A 21,147-nucleotide genomic window follows, 5' to 3' on the forward strand; every position below is an offset into this window, starting at 1 on the left:
CTGAGCTTTGCGGAGATTCATTGAAGTCTTTTTTTTCCCAGCTCTGGAAGAACACTAAAGTGATTTGTTTGCCTAACTTATGTTATTATAAATTTACCAAATTTATAAGATAAAGTATTTTAAGCATCAGCAAGATTTTTGTCTAATTCCAATCTTAGGTTCCACCATTCTCTGGATGCTTTAGAGTGGTAACATGTGATTTATTGAGGCAATTATGGAACAACTGAGTCAGTAGTAGATTTGGATGGAGTTTGTAAAGATTTCTGTTTGTGGTTTTCACTCTATGGCATGCATTTCTGTAATTAGGTAGCAGGTTCCTGTATTAGAGCAGGAACATCATTTCAGGATGTTCCATTGATAAAAAAGTCTTACATGAATCCTTGCTTGTATGTATCTCATCTGGAATAAGTGAATAAAACAGAGTATTAATTTTGTAAATAGTCATGCTATAATTTTAAAGACATGATGAAGTGGATAGTAAATGCTTATGGGGCTCCAATCCTGCAGAAAGAACTCGAGAGAATGAAGAATGGGAGAAATGGTCTTCCCCAGGGACAAACACACCAATTAACTATACGTTACCAAAATCTCTATCCTTGTTTAGCGTATCTTGCCTTCAATAACTATTAAAGAGATGCAGTTGATGTTTTGACAATCTAACATTCCAAAATCCATATATATATATATATATATATATATATATATATATATATGTGTGTGTGTGTGTGTGTGTGTGTGTGTGTGTATTCTCAGAATAGTATATTCATTTTTACAGGTGCTGTTTAAAAAAAGGAAATGAAAGAAAGCATGTTTTTCCCTCAAAAAATAATAATAAATAATTATCTTGCTAAAAAATAGCAAAACTTTAGCCCTACAAACATACATACAAGTAACATTATATAGACTAAAGAGGTTGTTTTTCAAAATATATATGTATTTATGTATATATATATATATATGCATTAACAATAATTAATAAAGAAAAATATTGAAGTTAAGGAGAGGTATATGGGAGGGAGGAGGGCAAAGGGGAAAATGAACTAATTACATTTTATATATAAAATACAAAAGTAAAAAACTAAAGTAAGTAGAGCCAGAAACATGTCTACAAAAGATGAATTGCATGCATATAAAATGGAATAATATATTGAACTGAGATTACAAAGCTGAAAATTTCCCTTGAATTATAAATCTACTCAGCTAGCAACATATTGGTGCCTAGTATATTCTCCCAAGTTTAATTGAACTCACTTATTTTACCTAGATTGGACTCTGTGGTGACCAGGAACAATTGCCATCTAGTTTTGGAGTCTGATGAGTCATCAATCGAGGACTTACTAAGATGTAGGATGTATATCCACAGTTGCTCAACCCGACAGCTGTTCAAGGAGCCCTCTCTGGTTTTCATTGCATAAGCTTCTTCATAGGATTTCCTGTGTGCCCTTGTTTAATCTAGAGAAACTAATTAAAAAGAGAAAGGAGGAAGACTCTGGGACTGTCTTCTTTCCTAGTTCTAATTATCAGACATGAATGCTAAAAGAGGATCATGTTCAAAGTGTGTGTGGAGTACTATGTTCCTATCAAGAGCCACCTTTTTGAGGTGAATTCTGCTGCAGTTCCTTCAGGTTCCTACATTTTAGGGTAGGAGCTTCAGGATTAGAAATGTTAGGTAAGAGGGAAAAGATAAGAAAGAAACACATAGACACAAGGTAGTAACGGGAGGGCAACTCAGAAAATACTGACTGTTGAATTTACCTGCATTTATTCTCCATACACTTTTATACCTCAATGCAAAAGGGGGAAGAAATCAAAAGATTGCTTTAATATGATATAAAGGACAGCTAGAACAGTTACTTGCTACAATATTTTAGACATCAAATAATTAAATTCTGTTAAGAAAAGAATTTGTAGGCACATTTTAAAACTACAGTTGATTTTAAAACTCGTATATGTGGGGGCAGGATTCTAAGAGTTGTCAAAAATAATTTTTCTACTAGGTACTTAAATCAGATTTATTTTTCTCTCATGGTTTTGGATGCTGGATTTCTAATGTCAAGGTTTCACCAGGATGACACACTATCTAAATCACGAGGGTAAAACATCTATTCCTAAAATCTTCCTTCCTTCAAAGACTCTGCAATCCCAGAACAAATTATAAATAAAAACTAAAAATCATGACATATAGTTGGAGAGAATTGTGTTCTGTCAGATTTTGGTGTCTTTCCAGGGCTCTTAGCTATCCTTCTCTGTCTCTACCTCTACATGGCTTTCTTCCCTCTGACTGTTTATTGTTCATTGCCATCCTCAGAATCCCCTTTCTTTATTTCATAAAGTTGGCATTTGCATTAGCCATCTTTCTGTTACTATAAAGTACACTTGAGATTATTGAGTTATTAAGAGAAAGATAGATATTGTTTTATAGTTTTGAAAATTGTATCCCATGACCCACTGGTCTTCTTTTTCAATGTTAGCAAGGTACCAGAAGTCATTATAATGAAGCCAGCCTATGTACCTCATGGCTAACAGCTGAAAAGAGAGAAAGCAGCATTGGCTCCACCACTCTCTTGATGAAATGCTCATAATATTCTAAAGACTCCACATTTGTTGCCTTTCAAGTTTTCACTACACCACAGTGGCATCCAGCTGGGGGTCCAGCCTCAAATATGCTGGCCTTTGGTGAACTGAAAAAGACAAAGCCTAGAACTTCTTATTGAAATTGGCCCCTACACTGCTCCAGCAGGATCTCAGGCTAATGGGGTTACAACGGTTCCCTTTTGTCTTCAAGTAAATTCATATTTACTTACAGTACAAGTTGATTTGAACACACGTGCAAGAAATATTATACAAGACAGTATTTAATTCAGTTTCATTTTAAGTTCAGATCTGTAGGTATTGTATAGAATGTGAGCTGGAATGTAACAGTTTCTGGGAAAGAGCACATTGATAGCCATTTAGGACTTTGCTGTAATGTGTTGGGAAAATGGAACTGTTCCAAACATCAAAAGTAGAAAAACGAGGATTTTTCTGATCAACAATTCTCTAAGAAAAGAATAATTCTGCTTTATATTTTCACAGAAATTATGGGATTAGATGCACAGTAGTGGCACACACCTTTAATTCTAGTACTCCAAAGGCAGAGGCAAGTGGATCTCTGTGAGTTTGAGGCCACCCTGGTCTTCAAGAACTAGTTCCAGGACACCTTCCAAATCTGAAGAGAAACCATGTATAGAAAAACAAACAAAAAAGAAATTACTAGATTAAAATTATCACATAGAATAAAAAGACAGAAAAAAAAGAGCAGAAAATAATCACTATTAAAACTAGAAAACATGCTGGATAGTGGCAGCACTCAGTACTAAGGAGGCAGAGGCAGGTAGATCTCTGTGAGTTCAAAGCTAGACTGGTCAACACAGCAAATTACAGAAAAGCTAGGGCTACACAAAGAAACTCTCTCTTAAAAATCAAACAAGCAAAAACCCAATGAAAGAAAGAAAAAAGAAAGAAAGGAAGGAAGGAAGGAAGGAGAGAAGGGAGGAAGAAAGAGAGAGAGAGAAAGAAAGGAAGGAAGGAAGAAAGAAAGAAAGAAAATATATAACCAAGAATATTGTAAAAATAAAGGGTCTATAGAAAACTGCTAGGAGCTAATTCTAAAAGATTTATGAGTCATAAATTATTTTTATTTAGCATTTGACTTGTAATATTTTGATACTGAAAGAACTTTGCAACTTACAATTCAGCATCCTTAACATCTTATTTTTAAAGACATGAACTTTTGCATTTAATTTTGTGTTATTTTTTTTTAAATAAGGTTTTCCAAATGTTATGAACTTAGGAAGCCTGAAATATAAACCGGGTCCTACAGGGCATCCTGGCTAATGAAATTTGGATTACAAGAGTTTTTGAATTAAGGAGTTGAAAATAATAGGAATTTCAATGTGCTTTAGTTGATTATACATTATTAAAACAGGTGAATAAAATCATGAATCAACAGCACACATTCTGCAATAGGCAGTTTTAAGGAATTTTTAAGCATGTCAATTTGTCTGAAAAACCAAGAGACTGTCCTGTATTGTCATATTGTTGACAATCCTGACCTTGATCAGTGAAACATGAGACCTTCTAGGAAGATTCCAATAATAAAAATATTTGAAGGAAACTTTTTTAAATGTGGATTTCCAAAGTAATTTTTCAAGACAATGTGTGTTGGAAAGATCTGGTGATGTTGAAAAGTTTATGATCAGAGGAGATGACAAGGTATTTTCAAGAAAATGTGGTCCTTGATACATTTAGGTTTATTGTATATAATATGATATAGTACAAAACATATAATTTACATAATATGGTACTATTAAATTTGAAGTCTATATTTGCTTATATTGACAGTATATAATTTACTATTTTATTATGCTTACTGCATTTGAATTTTCATAAATGAATTGCTCTTATTTATTATTTACATACATTGTTTTTATTTTATTATATGAGTGGATATGCCAAGTTTTCTGTGAAGTAAAAATAATGTGCATGTCTCTTCTATTCAGTGGAAGAGACATGCCTGGGGAGGGAAACAGGAACAACAAAGGGAACAGGAAGGAGGGACAAATAACACGAAGATTGTGTGAAAACTTCATTATTTCATGTTAATTTAAATTTCATTAATTTACAAATAAATCACATATATGTAAAGAGCAAACTCATGCTTGCTATTATAAACTTAAGTAACTACCTGGGCTTGGCAACCCGTGGAACTTAACAGAAAAGCAGCTACTTCCACTTTCCTAAACAGTATAACTTGTGCAAATACATACACCACAGGTAGCTATAGCTGCCACACCTCATCAAAGAAGGATTTTCCCAGCAGATGGAGACCATTAAAGAAAGTCACTACTGCCCAAAATGCAGGAAAAACTAAAACCCCAACAATATTGGATGCCCATCCCCAATCAGTCTATTTAGACCCCTACACCTGCACTCAAGGCTAAGTGAACATTACAGAAAGGTGCATAAGGATGATAACAGCCAGAAAAATCAGTGTATTTTCTGTGAAATTGTGGATGTGGGTAAGGACAGGATAGATATTGTAGAAATTGGTGAGATGAATAGGGGATGAATATTATCAAAATGCATTTTATGAAATTTTCATAGAATTAGTGAAGGTTTTACATTATTTTAAATAGTATAGCCTATGTACTCTATGAAGTAAAATCCCCTTTACTGCTATGGCCTCAATATGGAGGTTACCTTCTCTATCTTTTTACTCAACTCATTTGCCTAATAGAAGTATAAATAAATTTAACTGAATTGTAATAGACCTAAAGTATTAAAATATTGGAAAACATTTGTTATCCTTTCTGAAATTTCCAGTCCTAACATAATTGTATATTATACCTTACTTATTTGGCCACTTTTGTATCAATATTTCTTTTATAAATGACAATTCTTCTGAATATTAGAAGTACTATAGCTTTATAAAATATTAGCCTAAACTCAACCCTATAGTTCAATGTCAAATGATGAAGATGGCACTAAAGGATGAAGAAAAAAGTCAGCAATGTGTAAAATTACAGAAACTTAATGTATAACTGAGTCCAGTGGCAAGCCATTCATTATTTGTGGTAAGCAGTTAATTTTCCTTAGGTTTTGTGTCTGGGACACAAGTTGTCTGCCAAGTCATTTGAAAAAATAATTTAGTGATTAAATTAACTTTAAAGGTATGTTAGAGTTATTACTGAATACATGACTTACAGAAATTTAAACATGCCAATCATCAGAATAATATGAGAAATAAAAAAAAACAAAGCTCACATAAGAAAATAAAAAGTATTCATGTAACTTTAGATTTAAAGCATTTAAAGATGGAAAGGTCATTTAGGTTATCTCATTCATCTCTAAGGCAACCTAAAATTGTATTTTCCTGCTTTGATTGGAATATCCCAGGTGATTTTAATGGCTCAAGAAGCTGGAAACCCTTGTGACATTGCCTTTGGGGGTGAGTTTTACCATTTGAACTCTCACTTTTGAAAGTTTAAAAATACTTTTTCCCTTCTCTCAAATTCCAAGTTTGTATTCAATATATAATTTAATAAATTTTCTGACATTTTTTCTTTAAAATACATGGTTGAGAATTTAGTATGGTTAAGGCCTAATTAAAATACCAAATAATAGCTACTGTTACCAAAAGCTTAAGTCAAAGCTGAATTGGATATGCTGTCATCCCAACCTTTAATGGTGGGGAGACATTATTATTATACAAGGTGCACAAACAATAAAAAGGAAGCTCAGTGAGATAAAAGATGCTTGTCTACATGACAGACATTAGCAGGCAGCATCATGCATACCATCCTGTCTTTCTGTGCAATTTTCCCAAAGTGTCATAAAAATGCATTTTTTTTAGTGTGACAACATTTTTTTATTATATTTTAAAAGTGATTACTTTCAGCTGCCTCCATATTTCTTCCTCAAAAAAGAGACTATGCATTGTGACAGATATGCAAATAATACTCAAAAAAGAAAGGGAAATTAGAATAAAACACAGTAATAAAGAAAAAGGCTCAATATGTCAGATCCAGCGAATAGTTAGTTTCATTAGGATAACATACAAATTTTCCACTTCCTCACTATCAGGAAAAACTTTTGTTTTAAGAGTTTTGTGCTTAAACAAGCATGACTGTACCAGATGAAACATTTTTTTCTGCTTTCTCAGGTATTTTTTATAAAGGTCTGTACGTTTTCTAACTTTCAAGTACATATACAATAAACAAATTCATAGGTAACTATTAACAGCCCTGAAGACCACTAGGATGGATCATCCCACCTCACACTTCCATGACAATGCTCGTAAGTGAAGCATCAGTTTGCCTCTCAAGTTTTAAAATATGATACGAAATGAGCAGTTATCTGGGATTGTTAAAATCAATTAAGACAAAACTACATCCACCTGTTTAAAAGAATGTAATATAAATAAAAATATAGTGCCTGTATACAATGGAATATATTCAACAGTAAAAAATACAATGACCACATAAATGGATAAAACTAGAAAATATTAAAGTAAGTGTGGAAACCCAGGCCCTAAAAACCAAATTTCACATGTTCACACTCATATATGCATTGTCTGGTATTTTAATACAATTTTTGTTTCAAGAAAAAGTACATATACTCATTTTTTTTAAATTTACTTTAAGAGTCTGTTTTCTTTAATATTTTACAATGCATTGAAGATTTCTTTCCTTCCCAACTGTTTCTCTTTCTTCTTTGCCTCCTCATTTTCCTTTCTTCCCTTAATGTTCATCAAAGCAATTTTTAAGAATTCTCAAATTTCTGAAAAATTTAATCAGGAATAAAACAATTTGTACTATAAATTTTAAAAGGCATTTATTTTCCAGTTCTGGTGCCAGTTTTAGCTGCAGCCACCGGAGCTGAAATGCCCAAAGATTGTAACAGTCTTTCTCTGTCCCGCCAGCCAGCTCCCAAATAATGACACAGAGACTTGTTATTAATTATGAAAGCTTAGTCTTTATCTGAGGCTTGTTTTTAACTAGCTCTTATTGCTTAAATTAATGCATAGTTTTAATCTTTGTTCTATCACGTGACTTTTACCTCTAGGCCATTCTGTGCGTCTGGCTTTCCTTGTCTCTCACGTCTCTCCCATCTAGACTCGTTTCCTACTTCCTCTCTCCCTGCCTGGCAGTCTCACCTATCCTTCTTGCCTAGCTATTGGCTGTTCAGCTCTTTATTAAGCCAATCTCAGCAGTATATCTTCCCAGAGTGTACAAATATCCACAAAGGCTGTGGCAATATTTGTGAGGGAATATACAAGTCCTGAGGAGATCGATGCCCAGCTTTAGGCAGAAAAGCAGAAAGCCAAAGAAGAGAAACAAGAAGGCGGCAGCAGCAGCTCTAGGGAAAGCAGGCCCTGTATCTAGCCTAGGCAACACAGTGGAGCTGTCCCAGTTAGTGGGGACACAGGAAACTGCAAACCAGTGAGAGCAGGAGGACTGATGAGGCTCCCATCAGCCAGGTGGTGGCATGGGTAAGGAAAAGTTCCCCTCCTTCCCCTCATCCCTTGAAACTGGCAGATGACAGAACTGGCCTAAGGAAGTGGGAGACCTGCCCCTACCCTCACCTGAGAGCAGATATGGCATCTCTCCTGGGCAGCACACTAGAGCTGTGCCTCTTGGAGGAGGGAACAGTTGAGCTAGGTCTGTAGACATGAAAGCAGGAGAGCTATCTGGTGTGCCACGGCATGGCAAGGGTAAGGGAACTATTCTGTCTCCACCGCTTTCCACCTTTGACAGACAGGAGAGCATACCTCGGAGCTTAAGAACAGAAAAGCTGGTCCTACCCCTCACCAAGTATAGAGAGAGCAGACCCTGCACTTCCCGTGTTCAAAACAATAGAGTAAGTTTGCTTCTGGCCAGTTCTGTCCAATGAGGTCTCTTCTATCTAACCTGCTCTGTCCTCTTCCCACCCACCTGGTCAGGGATAGTAGCATTTTTAACCCTACAGTACTTGAGTCATTTCAAGAAACCTCTGATTACTGTGCATCACCCAGACAAGACATACTCCTTAAATTCAACTTGTATATTTGGCAGATTATAACAATATTATTTTACAAAAACAACAATAAAAACAAAAATAGTAAAGTTATTTATGCTGTCATCTCTCAGCACATGCAGGATATTTTCATATCAAGTTTAAAATTCTTACTAAATTTTTTATATTTTTATTTTTATATCTCTGAAATTCATTCTGAATTTTTTTTTCTAATCTGTTGCTCATAGAAATGAACTTTTTTCTCTTTTATTGGGACCTGCAGCAATTTAAACATTTTTTTATAATAGAGATCATTTTTGCAGGTAAGTACTACATATGTGTCTTGTAGGTATATAAAGAAACCAGTGAAACTACCTAAACTACATCAAAGCAAACAGACTGGTACTAAGAAATCATAGAAATGGAACTGGAAATCAAGAAATTACTTAGCAGTGCTCTTTTTTTTTTTTCTTCAAAGAAATGAAAAGCAGCAGTGGGGCTGGTTTGCAGTATTACAGAAAGAGTTGATTAGGTTTAAAGTAGAAACTCAAAGTTATTATGCTATGATATGTCTCTAAGTAGAATCCTACACAGCTCTAACTGTGGCTGTTTTGTTTGGATGTTTCTAGTTGAAAGATCCCAATGCACCAGATAATATAAGTTATAATCATAGTCTATGACTCAATGCATTTTAATCATTTTAGAAATAACTCACTCTCCAGTAACAGCAGAGTGTGGTAGAGATGAGTAAAAACAGATCATGCATCTCAATTTGAAAATAAGCTGAAGAAAACACACCTTCAATGTTGAAAAATAAATCACTTAGGAAAGAGTTAAAATCTTCCTTTGAACAATCAGATCATGCAGGATAATAATCATGCTGAGAAATGATTGGGTGAATTCTAAATGCAAGGCAGTGTGTCTGAACTACTTTTATTACCAGGTCATTTATGATTTAGGATAAGCCTTGAGACATAGCAATTGTTATCAACTTCCCTTTAAGGCTGTAAGTAGATAATTAAAAACCAGATTTATTAACACCCCAAGCCTGTGTCCCAGCAGTTACAAAACAGTTGAATTTTAGCTTTCAGACTTCAGGCTCATGTGCAGAAATAACTTATTATTCCTGGTTTTATGTCTTTAAAACTGTGTATTAGCTTTAACAAAAAGGACATCCATTTTGTATTTCTCATTCTAATTTTTCTCACTTCTATGGTGATAGCAACAATAAATATACTGATAAAAATAGCAGAAGGAATTTGTCTAGCAATGTGGGCAGGAATATTGACAAGAGCAGCTCTGTTTCTGAAACTTGATAACTAATTTGTTTTGAGCCAGAAGTCCTTGGTTTTGAAGGGAATTTTGTCCTGACTGGAGCCAGACAATCCAGAAATATTCTGGCTACCTGTTATCTTTCTTTTTCTTTTTACATAACAACATAACATGTGAAGCTGCCTGGACACTAAGCATTATCAAATATTCATTGGCCATTGAAATTGTGTTGAAACTGCAGTCCAGTCCCCAGAAGGGAAAGGCATGTGAATATATTGTTGAGAGCTGCAATTGGACAAGTTTGTCTGACCAGCTCTCCTAATCCTTCACAACACACACAAACACACACACACACACACACACACAAACACACACACGCACATCTTAGTCCCAGTAAAGAACCTAGACAAATACCACCCAATAATATCCCTCTTTCTTTGGGTCCCCTCCTGTTATAATTTATATAAAAATGGCAGGAAGGAGTCACTCCAGACAGTGTTGCTCATATGGGATTTCTGTTGGAAGAGTACAGGGAAGAGACAGATAAGGGGGCAGAGAGGCTGAGGGCAGAGATGGGTCACTGAGGACAAGAGTAGTGGAAAAGAAAGATACTGAAGGCTGGCAAGGCCCACCTTTTATAAGGGAATTAGGTAATGAGCAGACCCAAGGAAAAAAAAAAAAAGAAACCCATAGCCGGGTGGTGGTGGCGCACGCCTTTAATCCCAGCACTTGGGAGGCAGAGGCAGGCGGATCTTTGTGAGTTCGAGACCAGCCTGGTCTACAAGAGCTAGTTCCAGGACAGGCTCCAAAACCACAGAGAAACCCTGTGTCGAAAAACCAAGAAAAAAAAAAAGGTAATGAGCAGAGGAGATACTCCTAATGCCTCTTAGGACACTAAAGTGAAGCCAGAACTGATGCCAGAATGCTAACACCTCATGCTCTATAGGATCATAAGATTGCTGCTTATTTCTTTTTTTAAAATCTCTTTTACACATACATACACACACATACACAAATGAATTTATAAATACCATTAGTCCATTGTCTCTGAAATGAATTCAAATTATGGAGACAAAGGATGTAAAAGCATGTAGCCTGGTGGAGAGTGAGGCTAGTGACAGTTGAATTCTCAGCATGCTAGACTCACAAGTTATGCTCAACTGTGATGAAACTTTCTCAGTCACACTGAATACCTCCCTCTAACTCCACCTATATTTGTTATAAAGAGATTGCACTAAGTTTCATGCTGGTCTGTATTAATGTCCTTATTTTATAAATGATCCAAGCAAAGTTGCCAAAATCACCAAAGGAGAAACTTGTAGAGGAGTCAACACAAAACTGATAGATTGGGGTGCTAAGCAATTGCTATCCTGCTACCACTCTGAAAGTAGGAGCATGAGGTAAAGCCGTATAAAAAGTACCCATTATAAGAAATGCTGCAGCGATATAGTATTAGTTTAGAGCGTCGTTTTCTTTGTTGCCATTATCAGTTTTATATTCAGCTGCCTCTTTAGAAGCCATACTGCTTTCTGAGAACTAATTATGTGGAATAATTCCTTCATTCCTGCCACAAACAGTACCCTATTGTAGGAACTCTTAGAGCTGGTGGTTCCCCGACCACTGGGTGTGGCCTCTTATACTGTATATGCTGAGGAAGAGCATTCATCTGGCCTCTTTTCCTCTCTCTCTCTCTCTCTCTCTCTCTCTCTCTCTCTCTCTCTCTTTCTCTGTTGGGGTTGTGGATTTCGGTTTCTGATCTCCTTCCCAGGAGAGGATTCAGATTTGTGAGTTTACCCCTAAATAAATAAGGATCAATTTCTCAACTCAGATCTAGTGTGGGATTTCTTTTAAGCAACCATCTTCAGTACCCTATTTAAAAATGTTACCCTTAATTTTGTGGAGAAGTTACTTTAATTTACCATATATTTCCATCCTCCTTTACAGTTTGGCTTTGCCAACCCCTTGCCAGATTTTATTCTTAATCATGGACTAAACCTGAGTCTCATTGGTACTTGAGAGCACTAGTGTAGTGGAACACATGAAAAGCTATGTGAGAGCACTTACATTAAAAATTCAAACTACCCCCAAAATGCCATTGTCTTTACAATGACCAGTCATAATGGATTTTGTGTTAAAACACGTGTTAAGCATATTTTTTGGATTTTTTTTTGAGAACATGAAGGAAGACACTGACAAATTTAGCAATAGATGTTAGAATAATTCAGATTTAGGACAGCTTAAAAGAAACATTTCAAATGGAAAGCAAATGTTCATAGATAGAGTCTTTGCCTTGGAAACCTTACATATAGTCAGGTAACTTGAATAGAAAAAACTCCTAGTTGAATTTGCAGTGCAGTGGAACTTGTAACAGGGAAGAAGATCCTCCTAGTACATCTTAAGATATCATGGCTACAACAGTTAAAGAATAATTCTTCTAAGGCTGAAATAGTACAGTATTGACAGTTGAGGGGTGGAGCACAGCTGTGCACAGTCAGTAATTGCTTCTGAAATGTAAAGTGAATGCTTCAGCAAGATGCAGTATTTGCATTTAAATAAGAAAATAAAAACACTATCTTTGGATCATGATTTCTGAACAGCACTTACTTTATTTTTCTTATTTGAGGTTTACTTTTCTATCTCACTGTAGAGGTAAACAGAAAAACTCAGTGATGTGGAGCTGTGTTGTGCTTACCTTTTAGAAGATGGGAAGTGGAGAAAGGCGACTGAGGGGAGACCATTGGACAGGGACATATAATGACATATATATATATATATATATATATATATATATATATATATATATCATAAAGTAAATGACTAGGAGATGCTTGAAAATGGCTGTGATGATCCCAGAAGATAGATGATTTTCATGATCAATACACCTCATAATTTATGTCATATTTCTCTATCCCATTAAAATTTTGAATTGTCATTTACTGTCTCCATGTTCATAAGAGTTAATTTTATATCTGCAAATTTTGCTTTCATTTGCATTTGTAATAAGGGTAATAAATTTATATTAAATGAATGAAACAAACATGCAAGCAAGAGCATCATTGGCATTAATGGCAGATATCTTTCTACAACATCAAAGTATAAAAGATATTAAATCAATCAAATAGATAAATCAAATGATGATATTCAGTATGTGATTCATCAGGTTGATTATAAATTTGAGAATTTGCAGCATTAAGAATAGTATTTATTCTTATTATTTAAGTAGAACATTTTCACACTTAAGATAGTACCTACCAAACACCAAATGCAAATTTACATGTTAACTTTATGTCAAAATGTTAAAAAAGCAGAAGTCAAAATTATCAGATGTTTAAAATTGATAACATATCATTCCTCAATTTAAAACCCAACAGAAGATAAACATTCAAGTATTATTCAATGGATGATTTGAAAATTATTTTAGTATAAATCTAATATTTCCTAAAAAAAATTTTGCAATTTTCAAAAAATTGCCCCATATCTATAGGTAGAAAGGCATAATAAAACTGTTGTGAGAATTCATCTTCAAGTCACAAAAAGATGAATCATCACAGACAGATGTGTTTCTCTTCTGGGATTAGCCCTGTAGAAACAGTAAAAAGGAACACAGAGCCCAAGGTAGAATAACTCTGTGCTTCAATGTATTTATAAAACTCTGAAGAATACCTCCTGAGGTTCCTGGATTCTATAGAGACCCCTTAGAACTTTACATTGTAAACAGCTCATAAAAATGCAAAATAATTCTTGTTTGTAGACAGGCAAATTCTGCACCGCCCAACAGAGATTTGGTCACCTTCCCTCCGTGGAATATTCTGCTTTATTTACATATTTGAATGATCTCCCTGATCTCCAAATGTGTTTGTTCACCAAAATCTTGTTTTAGTCATTCAATCCTTCTACCTGGTTCAGACATTGATTATTCAGTAAAATAGACTTTAAAAAATGTATTCCTTTCTTACAGCTCAAAAAAACCTGATGACTTTATCTTTTATAAATACTATCTCTTAATCCATGAGAATAACAGTAAAAAGATTGTGAACAGCACAGGCCTTGGGAATAGAGAGACTCTGTGAATTAGTAAAAGGTAGACAAGACAACTCCTTTTCTAGCACCATAGGTGCCTGCAAGCCACATTGTCCCACTGTGATAATAATGGACTAAACCTCTAAAACTGTAAGCCAGCCATAATTAAATGTTTTCCTTTATAAGAGTAGCCATGATCATGGAGTCTCTTCACAGAAATAGAAATCCCAATTAACACATGTACTAAATAAAGTACAGATAATCATTTTCCTATGAATTATGGATATGAGTAAATTTTCCCCAAAAAGGTGTCATTGTAGTCTAAATTTGACTCAAACAAATAAAATGGTAAAAAACACAGTAGAGTCCTCAGAATAAGTAGAGATATATGACCACAGTGTACTTCAGAACATAGAGCAAACTCAAAACAAATGGGGCATGGAAGCTGGAACAAAGAAAGTACCAAAGACAAAAGGATAGTGCTTTTTAAAAAATTAATGACTGTATACAATGTATTAATTCCCATCTACCTTACTGTACATAAGTTTTTGCAAACACGATATGTCAAGAAATATTACAAAAGTAAAATTCTCACCAATCTCTGAAAATATTTTGCTGTAGAAATTTCTACTGCCAGTACCCTTTAAGTTACCAGCCCACATGGGTACGGTCTCTTATATTATATATGCTGATGTAAAACATGCATCTGGTCTCTCTTCTGGCAGCATGATTTGGTTTCTCTTCCCTGTTCATGCAGAGGACTGTAATCTGTGATTTATTCCTAAATAAATAACCCTTTATAATACTCAATTCTGAGCTAGTGTGGGATTTCTTTTAAGTGTTCATCTTCATCTGTCACCCACATGGGTCCAGTTTCCACACCCACCAGGTGGATTGACTTAAAGGCCTAAATGATCCACAGCCCAGAAAATCTTTTACCCCCATCTGATTGACATGCTTTTACCTGCTAAGCAGTTTTTTGTAAAACTCCTGCCAAAGCAGCAACTTGGAAATTTCCCAAGCGTGTGCATGGCCCCTACTACTGCCACATTCCCTGCCATGTCGCAACTTGCGCAACTTCCAGTTTATTCTTCCAGCTCATGATTTCTGAACTTTTTTGCTTCATATTGATTTAATTGTTTTTAATTTGTCATGCAAACATATTTCTTAGTATTTAACCAACATTGAGGCAGGGAAACCTAAGCCACTCAGGACTGTTAGTGGTACTAGGTTGTGCCTCTAGTCATGACTCTGCAACCACAACATCTGCTGAACAACACAGATTATTACACCTAAAACAATTTAACAGATTTCATAACAGATAATTAATAAATCAATATACCTGAAAGTTATATAATGGCAGAAAACATTACCATAGAAATGTTTAGTAACTTTTTTGCTAATACTATGGATTGTATTCTGCAAGGCTTATATGGTTATGGTGATACATCCATTATCGGATATTGGGACTCAGTTTTTTTCATAATATATTCTTAAGAAAATGGATTGATAACAGAGCCAAGAATGAGGCACTTTTGGAAATGATATAATCTTTAAAAGACAAATAATAAAAAGATAGTTGACAAGATTAATACCATCAAAAATCAAAAGTTACCTGAAATAACTAATGCTGTTGAAATGGGTAACATTAATTTGACAGATAAAATTGAATCCATGTCAAAAGATACTGTTAAATTATATGAAAGAATTCATACTGTTGAACTTGACAATCAAAATTTGTTAAAAAGTTATGATAGGTTAGCAGATAGTGTATCTCTTCAGGATGGCAATCTGCACTCTATCCAAATAATGTCCAAGGATGAAGTGTTATCTTTAAATAAAAACCTCCATACTTTGGAATCACATGTGCAGAATGAGGACCAGAGGCTAAGTGCCTCAATGAAATCACTAGAAATATATACAAGCTAGGAGATTCAGTCTTTACAAAATACAGTAGTAAAAAGACTTGAAACAATTAAAGAAATTATTGGAGCTGATGAGCAGGGAAAGAAGGCACAAGGACAGGATTCAACATCACTAAAAGCTGTCAGCAATGACTTACCCAGGGTTTAAGCTTCCTACCCTGTAATCTACGCTTACAAAGTGTTAGCATCAAGATATAAATGCCTAAAAGGATCCAAGGAAGGTAGATGGATATTTATACAAATGAATGATCTAAAAGAAATTAAGCAAGCTGTTGTAACTTATGGCTTGCATTTGGCATTTGTTAGGGAGATGGAAAAGACGTCAGCTTCTAGAATTAAAGTGACGCCACATGACTGGCTTCAGTTAGTTTCAGCAGTCCTGCATGATGGGCCTCAATTGATGTTTAAATGTAATTTCAGAGAAGAGGCTAAAATTTTAGAACAACAGAAAAAAGAAAAGGAAATGAAATAGGGCAAAAGGATGTGTTCCACTTTGCAGATTTTGAAAAATAAAAATATGTACACCACACCATTGACACTTATTCAGGTTTTCAATGGGCAATTGTTTTAAGCTCAGAAAAGGCTGATTTAGTAATCACTCATTTATTAAAAGTTATGGCCATCATGGGTATATCTGCACTAATAAAGACAGATAATGGTACAGCATATGTCTCTAAGAAAATAATACAGTTTTTTTGCTTATTATAATATAAAGCACATTGTGGGTATACCACACATTCCTACGGGTCAGGCAGTTGTAGACAGATAAAATCAAACTATAAAGGATATGTTTGACAAACAGAAAGGGATAGAAAATACCCCCAGAAATAGATTACATAATGCTTTATTAATCTTGAATTTTCTTAACACTAATGAGAAAGGGACAACAACAGCATAGAGACATCGTATAATAAAAAAAAGTCTTCTGAATTAAATCAGCCAGTGTATTTCAAACATGTATTGACCTCGCAATGGAAGCCAGGATATGTAGTACATTGGGGAAGGGGTTTTGCTCTTGTTTCAACAGAAGAAAAGCTATGGATATTATCAAAATTAAAAAATATTTGCTTTAAAAACCATATAGGGATGGGCAGGGTTCTGCTCTTATTTTTACAGGAAAATGCACATGTTCAAAAATTCAAGAGACCTTGGATATTTGGATACTGAAAAAAGGAAAAATAATTATCCAATAAGGATCATCAAGAAAAAGGAATATAACTAGTAAGGACAGGTGATCAAAACATATATATTTATACATATACATACAAACACAAACGTGTGTGTGTGTGTGTGTGTGTGTGTGTGTGTGTGTATAGAACTGACTATGTAGCTGGTCAACTGCACTCTCCTTATACAAATCCAAGCATGTTGTTAAAAAAGAATCAGAGTGTCTGTCTCAAGTCATGAGACATCTTGTATGGGACAGAAAAAAAAAGAATTTTAAAAAAAATATTTACTTTTCTTCACACCTATTTTTGTCTCTATTGTACCTTTATATATGTCTATATAAATAATGTTTTAGTTTTTCATAGTGAACAATGAATTTTACTGCAGTAATCTTTGAAGTTTCCTTGAAGAAGAAGGGGCACCACAACAATAACTTCACCTGGTTGATATGATATCACAATGGTGATAGTGCTACTATAAGACCTGTTTTGGACACCAGCTGCTCAAGATGGTTTCAACTTGGTTAGCTGAAATGGTGCACAATTTTACAATGTTCTGATAAGTGCTCCAAATAAAATCCTCAGAAAAACCCTACCAAATACTCAGAGACTATCTGCATTTATACCAGACAGTAATCTTTGAACTTAACCATCATTTTACTTTCATAGGATCCCACAGAAAGAACATTGCCTCATGACAGCTGGAAGTAATTCTAGAATACAATGCCCCCTCTCCCAACAAAGTTTGTCCTCAGGATTAGGGATATCATTTAAGGGTTGATTATAATCGGTATAGGGTTGAGGATTGGGGGAAAAAATTATGTAGGATCGGGGATCTTTTTGCAAAAAAATAGAAAGAGGAAATTAGATAGGTTAATAGATTAGTGTGAGCTTGTCCACACTAATAATAATAGTGAATAATGGAGTGAATACTTGTGAGCTATTATTTGTAGGCAACTTACATTGGTATAGATTCTTGTATATTGATACAAACTTAAATTATATTGAATTTGTTCATATTTTCATCTACAATACTTATATATGTAGGCAAAGTAATTTTGTCATATTGTATGCATTCTACCTCTGCTTAAGACATTTTGTATATTGATACAATTTTAGGATATAAGGATATATTAGGATATTGCAATATATATTTCTGATCAAGATACTTATACATTGTTTTCATTTTGAAATCATTGTCCTCATGTGCTGCACAGTTGTTTTAAGGTTATTTGATATTCTAATATAAAGTCCTAGCTTTTCAGCTATATAGTTATTAAGAATTATAGGTCAATAGTCATCCATATTTATCATACTTATAGTTAGATTAATCATGTTCTTTTGATACATAGAGATTGTATTCTGCATATATAGGTAATCTCCACTTTAAAGAACTGTAGAATATGACATTTAAATAACTTAGGGTTCTGTTGACTGAGACACAATTGTTCCTGGCAGTACCGTTCTGTCCCCAAAAATGTTGAAGACCAAATATACTCCACTTGGAGCTTGTTTTCTTCTTGGCAAAACTGGCCTTTGGGACAGGAATTGCCCATGTATCAACCACTAACAAAATGCACTATGTCTGGACAGGACAATCAGGATACAAGAAAAAAAGACTGTCAAATCTTGCCAAGACGGGGTAAGATGGTTGTGAAACATTTCCTGCCTCTGAAAATGGTCTGTCATTTCCTCTAGGACTTAGCCAAAGGTGGTTGTTCCAGTGTTGCAAATGAGACTTTGGGTGATTGCTAAAGTAGCCAGTTGTCTCTGTCATTTGTTGCACATTTTGGAAGTTGCTTCATTGCGCTTCTTGCTTACTCAGGTGATATTATTTCTCTTCTCAGGTCTTCATTGGGGTTGAAAACTAGATAGTTGAAGTTACTCTCCTCTCAGGACTTGGTCAAGTTATTTATTATACATGACTTAAACCCATTAGGATAAACTAATTATTGAAATATTTATGTTATGTTTCTTACTTGATATTGTTTATGCTAGTTGTAATACCTGATATCTGTTCTTATTGTATATAACTTCGCATTAGATTTAGAATGTTTTTAAACAAAAGTGGGAGATGCTGTAGGAATTTCTACAGCCAGAAGGCTTTAAGTTACCCACCCACTTGGGCATGGCCTCTTATACTATATATGCCAATTTAAAGCGTGTGTCTGGTCTCTTTCGTGTTACCCATTCATGCAGACGACTGCAATCTTTGAGTCTTCCTCTAAGTAAATAACCCTCCATTATACTCAATTCTGAGATAGTGTGGGATTTCTTTTAAGTGACCATCTTCAATATTTATTCATATGTTGAAGATTTTAGTAAAAATTAAGATATTAAAATTTTTTCTTTAGAAATATTATGGCCAAGAAAAAAGAGAAATGGAAAAATCTTAAAACCATATTATTTAAACATCCCTATAAATAAAACTTATATATAATTATCTTTATATGGAATTTATGACTCCAGAAATCTTATGTTGATGCTATACCCACAGATTTGCCTCTGTTTCTTTTTCTTTTGTTTTTGGCATGATTTCATATCTTTAATTATGGACAATTGCTCATGTATGCTTGAGTAATCTCAACAATGCTCTGATGCTTTGGGATACACCTGAGTGAATTTATGATCCTTACTTGCTACATTTCAAGCTAAGCTTAGTCTTCCTTGATCATATTAAACATGGGCCCACAATTAGGAAAGATGTTTTACACATCTGCCTATGACAAAGTTTTAGTTCTCTCCTGTGACTTATGAGGTCCTGTTGTATGCATGATAAACTAAATGTTTGCATGGATATTCATTTCAAAAACCACATAGCTAAAAGCACACTGGACCTTAAAGATTTTTGAGAACTAAGTTAGAAGGAGGACTGTTATGATGACAAGTTCAGCAACTTCAAAATGAGGTTTAAGACAAGTTGATAAAAGACATTAATACATCATCAACTAAAGGTTCAGCTGGCATAGACTGACTCCGAGAAAACCAAGTTTTGATTCAACACTTTTTTATTCTTTTTTGCTTTTCTATAGCAAGTAATACTACCTGTTTCTTCTCGGTTTTGCAATCTCCCATAATTGTCATCTATATATGCTATGTATGCTAGCATCACCATGCTACGGCAAACAGAAGCAAATTTCTTTATCGGTTTGCTATTTGTTTTCTGATTTCTTTAGGTGTTTCCATTTCTTCCGCCTCAACACTTTTTCCTGAAATTCCACTAAGTTCTCCCTGAAGCCCTTTTTGCACTCCAGGAAGGTCACAAACAGCTGTTTCCTCATGACAAACACCTGTTTCCTCGTGGTTTTATTTCAGCTCTCTCCAGAGCACTAATAAGTGGTTGCTCTCTGTTTCATCAGCAGCAAATCTCTGAAAAGCTTTGAATGGGTTCTTATAAGTCATCAAAATTTCTTAGCAATGTTGTTTATATTTGACTGGGTGACCTTCCTAAGGCAGCAGTACACTCTAGCATTTAGAATGCTGAAGCATTTCCCAAACTCTTAGAACAGAATATTTGGTAAAATTCTGTTTTCCCAACAATCTGCATGACTTTTTACTATAAATGTTAATATAAACTTGCTGTTTGGGTCAGTGGTCAAATGAGTTCAGTAGGTCCAAAAGTAAATGCACAGGCAATATACTAAAATGCATATGCTATACATGCCCACAAACTTTGCTCAAACTGACAGAATTATATATAGTTGTTTCTATAAGATGCTCTTATATACAGACTAAAATAATTCTATAATTAGTTTTCAAATAAGGACAGTGTCACTGAGGTTTTTGCTAAAAAATGGAAAACATGAGTTTGTTAACAATATCAAAAGGACTAAAATTCTTTGAGTTTTAGGTCACAATTAATTTATGTGAATCAAGTATTCATCCAAGGACATCATTGCAAGGTTTCTGAGTAGCTTGATATAATCTTGGAGCCAATGAATGCATATACTCTACGGCATACTTCTGTAATCTTTGCTCTTTATTGTTATTAAATTTTAGTTATAAAATTACTTTACTTAAAATATTTTTATGTATTTTTTGACAATGTTACATATATGCATATTTTCATCAGTTTCTCATTCTCTTTGTTCCCCTTATTCTTCTCAACAAGTTTCTTACCTAATTTGATGCATTGTTAATGACCCCTGAGCTTAATTAAGGTATCTAGGAAGTGTTGTGTGTGCATTTATTACATAGAGTCTGGGCAACTTATTAGTGGTTCCACTGTT

General features: G+C 34.5%; 1 pseudogene; it reads right to left on the minus strand.

Annotated features, from left to right (window-relative positions):
* Positions 1-14,888, minus strand: part of LOC121432332 — a 46,846-nt pseudogene extending 31,958 nt beyond the window's left edge.
* Between the last annotated feature and the right edge of the window lie 6,259 nt (positions 14,889-21,147).

Source organism: Microtus oregoni, unplaced genomic scaffold (assembly GCF_018167655.1).
Source record: "Microtus oregoni isolate MIOR12 unplaced genomic scaffold, Mior012 000034F_ref0000314, whole genome shotgun sequence".
NCBI classification, from domain to species: Eukaryota; Metazoa; Chordata; class Mammalia; order Rodentia; family Cricetidae; genus Microtus; species Microtus oregoni.